Source organism: Thermobia domestica, chromosome 2 (genome assembly GCF_964235325.1).
Source record: "Thermobia domestica chromosome 2, izTheDome1.hap1.1, whole genome shotgun sequence".
Lineage (NCBI taxonomy): Eukaryota > Metazoa > Arthropoda > Insecta > Zygentoma > Lepismatidae > Thermobia > Thermobia domestica.
In genome coordinates, this window is record NC_137455.1 from 36,378,637 (window position 1) to 36,385,690 (window position 7,054).

Sequence of the window (7,054 nt, forward strand, 5' to 3'; positions counted from 1 at the left end):
CGTCTACTTCTAATTGATCAGGTTCACTGTCCACAAATTCTTCTTCAACTGCATCAAAATTGTCTGTATCAAGTTCTTCCAAAAGTGCACTAGCAATTTCCCGATCTCTCAAAATGCGTCTTTTATCCATGATATCCTTCACAGTCACCAACGAATTTCCTCCCGAAATAAAAAAGCAAATTAATCCACACAACACTTCTTGAGCACTTACTATTACAGCACACAACTTGTGATTTCGTGTTTTTTTTTTTTTGTTTTTTGTTTTTTTTAAGGTTATAGGGTTAGGGATTGGTACTTTAAACTTTATGCATATATTTTCATTTCAAAATGGTATGCTGGTAGAGTGTCTCCTAACCCTAGCCATTAGAGGGTTACGCCCTCTCTTTGGCACAGAATTGACGACACTGGTGGGTTTATAGCATATAAGATGGTCTAAGTGCAGTTTTATAAACGAATAGTGTTGAAAGTAACAATAAACAAAACAAGAAGTGAGTGAATAAATTTAAATGTGCAGATAAGTAAACAAAATACATATATAATTATATAATTGGCGCAGGTAGAAACAGAATGGAACTTTGACATGGAAGCAGTGCGTTGAATTGTTATGAAATAAACATGATAGTATAAAATGAAATGCAGTGCGTACACGCCACAATCACAAACATAGTGTTAGATACACGAATGAATGTTAGTTCTTCTGTCTCGGGGCGACTCGAGACTGATGGAAACACGGGGAAAGCCCAAAGTTAGTAGTGAATTGAGACATAGTGCTAAAATGGAAACAAATGATGAAGATGATCTGGTATAAGATATATATGAAATATGTCGTGGTCTTCAGCTGTAGGATGTATAGATTTTAGGTATAGCGTGAGGAGAACGTTTAACGGCGTATGCAGATATTTATGCGGTGCATCAGCTTGTAAAGTATCTAGGAGTAATGGGTGGGAGACCGGTAGGCGAGAGAGTATATGTTTCAAACGGAGGTCTGCAAGATGTTGAATAAGGTGAGGAAAGTTGATGTGTTCGTATGTCATGAAGTTCGGGTGTGGTAATTTTATGCGGTACGCAAGTCTAATAGCATGGCGTTCTAGTATCGATAATCGGTCGTAAAACTTTGTTGGAGCATTGCACCAAGCAATATGGCCAAATGTTAAAATGGGCCTGAGGAACATTTTGAATGTGTTAATTAAGAGAGGTGCGTTTAAACCCCAAGTACTTCCTGTTAGACGCCGTAGAAGATTGAGCCGCAAAGTGGCCTTTTGTGTTATTTTCTCTAAGTGAGCTTTCCAATTTAATTTAGAGTCGAAAACAACCCCGAGATATGTAGCTGTAGGTGTTGGTCGAAGTGGATGGCCTTGTAGAGATATATTAAGGTTGCGAGGGTTACGTTGAACCTTTGAGCGGCGTTTAGGAGGTAGAAATACCAGTGCTTGTGTTTTGGCGGCATTTAAAGTTAGTCGCCAAGTGGTGCACCATTGCATAAAATTATTTAGAGTTGATTGCAAGGTTATGTTGATCTGTTGCATGGTCTTGCCCAGAGCTAAGAATGCCGTATCATCTGCATATTGAAATAAGTACACATTCTGTGTAGGTGGTGGTATATCGGAGGCGTACAGTATATAGAGAAGTGGGCTGAGTGCAGAACCCTGTGGAACTCCGGAGTATGGAAAAATAGGACGGGAGATGGCAGATCCTATGTAAACATATCCGATTCTATTAGTTAAGAAGGTATATATAAAACGTAAGTAACTGGTCGGAAGGTTAAGTTTCTGCAACGTTCGTATGAGCCCATAGTGCCAAACTTTGTCAAATGCTTTTTCCAGATCCATTAAGACAAGACATGATGGGAGACCTTTGTTATATTGATTGGTGATAATTGTCGAAAGACGAAGTAACTGGTCATTAATAGAAAATGAGGGTCGAAAGCCTGCTTGATGTGTAGGTAATAAGTTATCTTCTTGGATATATATATGAAGCCTTTGTACCAGGACTTTTTCGAACAGTTTACTAAAGACTGATGTGAGCTGGATAGGGCGATAAGACGTTACATCATGTGCCGGTTTATGAGGTTTGAGAAACATGCAGATTTTGGATACATTCCAATCGACAGGATAAAAGCCAGTACGGAGAATAAAGTTGTATACTGCAACAAGTAACGTAAGCAAAGAAAGCGGAGCCTCTTTTAGTAGTCGGTAGGAAATATGATCAATGCCTGGTGCAGTATTGCGTTTTTTATGGAGAGCACGTTGAAGTTCGTGAGTAGTGATTGGTGATGTAAGAGGGGCTTCCTCATCGATTGTGTGTAAAAGTGACCGCTGTAGAGCAGGAATAGTAGCCAAGTCTATACGGTTACGTGAATGAGGAGATACTGTAGGTGTAAAAACTGTCTGCAATTGCGTTGCAAAAGCGTTGGCCTTATCTAGGTCAGTAAACAGAGGAGCACTATTGTCCAAAAGGGGATACGAAATTTTAGTATTTCTGCCTGTGAGTCTATGGAAAGATTTCCAATACCGGCTTGGAGATGCTTCATCGTTTAATTTATTACAGGCGCTGATCCAGCTTCGACGTTTATATGCTATGAGATAATTACTGTGCGATGCCATTGCCGGTGATGGCGAAGACATTCCTCGTTTCCGGTTTGTTTGTATTCTCGGAAATCCTGGCGTGATTTTTGTACTAAAGATAGATATTGAGGAGGCAATTTAGGTTTAGAAGGATAAAATTTCTCCTCAGGGATGGTTTGTTGAGCACTGGTATGTAAGATGTTTGTAATCTGGTTGACTGTGCAATACATTTCGTTTTCAGTAGTTGGTGGATGAAGGTTTGAGACCTGGGTATGTATGAACTGTCGAAATTGAGGCCAGTTGGCTTTATCATAACGGGGAATAAAATGAGGTTGTAACTGCTTTACAGAGGAACGACCCTTGTTAATGTACAGTTTAATCGGACAATGGTCACTTCCGATCGTGTCGAGAACCTGCAATTCACAGTCAGTTACAAACGATAAAGAAGTGATTACCACATCTGGAGTTGTTTGACTGGCTGGTCGAGTGGGACCAGGAAGGTTGTGAATATAAAGTTGTAGGGTGGTTGAAATAAATTCCGTAAATCGTTCTCTTTCCCTGGCACTTCTGCTATGAATGTTTACGTCGGCCATGATAATTATGTTTTTAAAATTACGGGCTATATAATCGAAAAAAGAAAATGGTATTGGATGCCCAGGGCGGATATATATAGTGGCTACATTTACTGTGAGAGAAGGATAGTATATAGAGTAGAAGAGATGTTCAGGTAGCTGTGCAAATGCCGGAGGATTATATTGCCGATAAGGAAGTTTTGGAGAAAAGCCAATCAGTACTCCTTGAGCGCGCGCATGTGCATCATGGTAATCGCATCGTTGAATTTGATACCCTGAAAGTCGCGCAGTAATGGTTGGTTTTAAAGCTGTTTCATTGAGAGCTACAATATCAATTCTCTCTTCTAGCAGGAGAGGCTCTAGAAGTACTTTGTGTCGATGAAAAGATCGAATGTTTACAAAGAGTAAAGTCAAAGCCATTATGTATACTGCCATGTTGGTTTCAGACTGCCGTTTCTAGAGGTGCGATGTGGAAGTGGACAAAATTGCCAGAATATGTAGCTGTAAAGTTTAAGTTGAACAAAGATTTAGCTGTTGAAATGGCAACCCGAAGAATGTGCTCGCGTTGGAATGGAAAAACATTTTGGAGTACTATGGTGATGTACCGAAGGAGATCTTCAACAGTGAGAGGCTGAGCGAGAGACTGAGTAGGTGGTGTGGATTTGTCAAAGCTTTGTACTGGTACTGTGAGTTCTGGACGTTCAGGTTGAGCTTGTGGTTTACCCTTACAGCGATAACTGTAGGTTGGATGATTTTCGTTACACGCAGAGCAAGTTGGTGGTTGCTGCTGATTTTTACAAGACTTGGTTTCATGAGGTCCACTACAGTACCCGCATTTAGATGTGTTTGGACATTGGTGTGTAAAGTGAGAATTATAGGTTTGACATTTCTCACACCGGATTGGTAGAGGCCCTGTTGTCTTGGAAGGTTCAACACGATGGAGTTTCTTATAGATAGGAGCTCCATGTGTTAATATATAATCTAACGAAGTTTGATTTTGAGATAGAACGCGAACCATGTATGTGGGGCCATTGTTATTTTTAATGCGAATGCACTTGTTAACGTCGATTCCCTCTTGTTTGAGTTCCTCAAGAACCTCGTCATCGTTTATTTCGGGAATCACTCCTCTGATAACGACAGAAAACATGGGTGGTTTTCGAGGAGGTGGTGGTTGTTTGATTTTCCTATCAGTTTGTTTTGTTAATTTCGCAGTTTTACCAAAGATCTCATAAGATGCTTTGTTTCGGAGTGTTGTACCGAAATTCGGGTCCTTAGAACGAATGATAAATCCATTCCGAGTTTTAACGATAGTTTCCATGCTGGCTCGTGGTAAGTACTTGATGATTTGTAGAAACACCATCTTAGGATGTGTGTATTTTGTGTCGAAATCAGTAAGTAGAAATGAAAAGATTGGCTCTTTGGTGTTGTACAAATTAGAAGAAGAAGCGGTAGCAGTGTCCATTGCAGAGTCCAAGTTGGTAGTCAGAACAGGAGACCTAGATCTATCGCGAGGCCGTTTACTGGAGTGTGTCGAGTCACCAGAATCTGTACGATCTCTGGGTCTAGTTATTCGTAAACTGGTTTGACTACCCCATGAGAGGTGCCTGGTGCGACCGGAGCGAGACACATTGTCACGGTCTTCTGTAGCAGAGCCAGGAGCCGGTGGCCCCACATACGGGGGTAGGTTCTTGAGCATTGGTCCAAGGACCAGCACTATCTATCCGTGTGACTTAACTACAGTGAGAAATGAAGTGAAGTGATGTAAAAAGAAGGACGAATGATAATGATGAAATCCAAATTACAAGCGACCCTCCGAAAATGTCAACTTTCGTCAATCCCCTAAATAGCGTATGTCTGTGGTGCTCACAAGTGCGTATGCTACACCTGATCCTCGCTAACAGATTAACAGCTATAAGAGAGGCTAGGTTCTGCTCAAAGGTAAAGATGTCGATGATGATTTCGTGTTACGCACTCACTAATATGTGTGATGAATTCAATTTCTTGTTAGCAAGAGTTGCTCATTCAATAGTAACGCAAACACTAGACTGGGTGAAAATTCACCCACCTGCCTGTATTTGACGCTGAACTAAATCTCAAAACACTACTTTCAACACTCGGTCACACACTGCACAGAAAAAGAGGAAAATACCAGGAATCACATGATACTAGATGGTGGTACCCTCTAGTAACACGCTACGAAAGCAAACTATGGGTGAATTTTCACCCAGTCTAGTAATCTAGGGTAAGAGAGATGATTCTCGTACAGCATTAATTTTTAGGTATACATATTAATAATATTTTTCTTCATTTTCTCAAAAACTACGCATGAAGTTTTAAACGCATACATGTAATTTTGTTCAGCTCAGTAAGATCTATCGATTTGTATATGTCTCATCTTTGGATTTTTTTTCGTTAAACCTTGATAATAGTGTTACAAGACGCTGCTGAAAAATTCGTAGACCAACCCGAAAGGATTGAAGGTAGAATGAAATGATGAAGTTGTACAGTTTTGAAAAAAACGTATTTCTGTATGTGCAAATACAAAATTTTTCATATTACTAGCGAAATCCTTACTGTGTTTTTCAGAGCCTGGAAATGTGTGTCCAACCGGCGAATTGAACGAACATCGAGGTCAGAGCTGTTTCATCAAGGAAAGCCAACGAAGCTAATTCATGAAGAAATCAACAGTGGCGGATCTAGAAGGTAAACACGGGGGGGGGGAGCCAGCCTCCAGACTATGATAGGTAATCTTGAATTTACAATAAACTTCCAAAATTATGTAAATAATAGTTTAAATTATTTTTGTCACTCGAAAAACTGGGGGCCTATCCGAGTCCCCCGGCCCTGGCCTAGATCCGCCACCGGAAATCAGTGAAACAAATGAAATGAAATCTTTAAGTTTTATGTCCCACGCTTATGCCGGTTAGGCTAAAGGAGACAGTGATGATGAGAGATGAGTGAAATAGTGGAATGAAGAAAGTGGGAGGAAACGGGAGAACCCCGAGAAAACCCACGAGCACGGTGTTTGTCCACCACAAAGTTCACTTGGCGGGGGCTGGGATCGAACCCGGGACCCCAAGCACCAGAGGTGAACGCTCTACCACTGAGCCACCGCACCCCTTATCATTAAAAGAAGATACTAAAGTATAAACTTATCAATATAAATTAGTTTTTATTGTAATAACTTTATTTAGTAATATTCTAGGGCTGCCGCCGGTAGGTCCGGTAGCCTACAAAATATGCTACTAGTCTTAACACAGTTTCAACATGAAAGCTCAGAAGAAAGGTATTTGACCGTACCCTAAGAATAAAGTCCCTCTTTTACACTGAATTCACTGATATCAGACTCTCTAAATGTAACTTAGAGAATCGCACAATAACATTCAATTTAAATTTGCATTTGTTAAACTATGAAAAATTGTAGCAAAATCAATCTATTGTAGACTTTTTAATTTTGGATCTCAACTGTCAAAAATCGTTGGCAGTTTAGGATTAAAATTACTATTATTAGTTAGCGATCAATGGTTTAATAATAAACATAAAAGATAAGTGCTATTTTTTATATTATTAGTATTTTGTACATTGCATAAGAATCTATTAACACAAAGATACTTTTTCGATAAAGAAATACATACTCCATATATTGTTGTTCTCAACAAATTTCTTATAAACGTCAGCCCGACAGCGGGCCAACTTTGTGGACTGTTGATCGATCTCGAGCCGGCAAGCTAGGCGGCTAATTTTACAATAATCTTTTATAAACATCGTCAGTATCCGCGCTTGTGTCAGTCTCGTTAGTAGGATCCTCATAAGAATAGTCCTTATCATTGTCATAGAAATCATAATTGTCTCCAGAGGTATCTTCATAATCGTCGTCGTCCTCGTCATGACTAGAAAGAAAACGTAAAGAGTATGAAC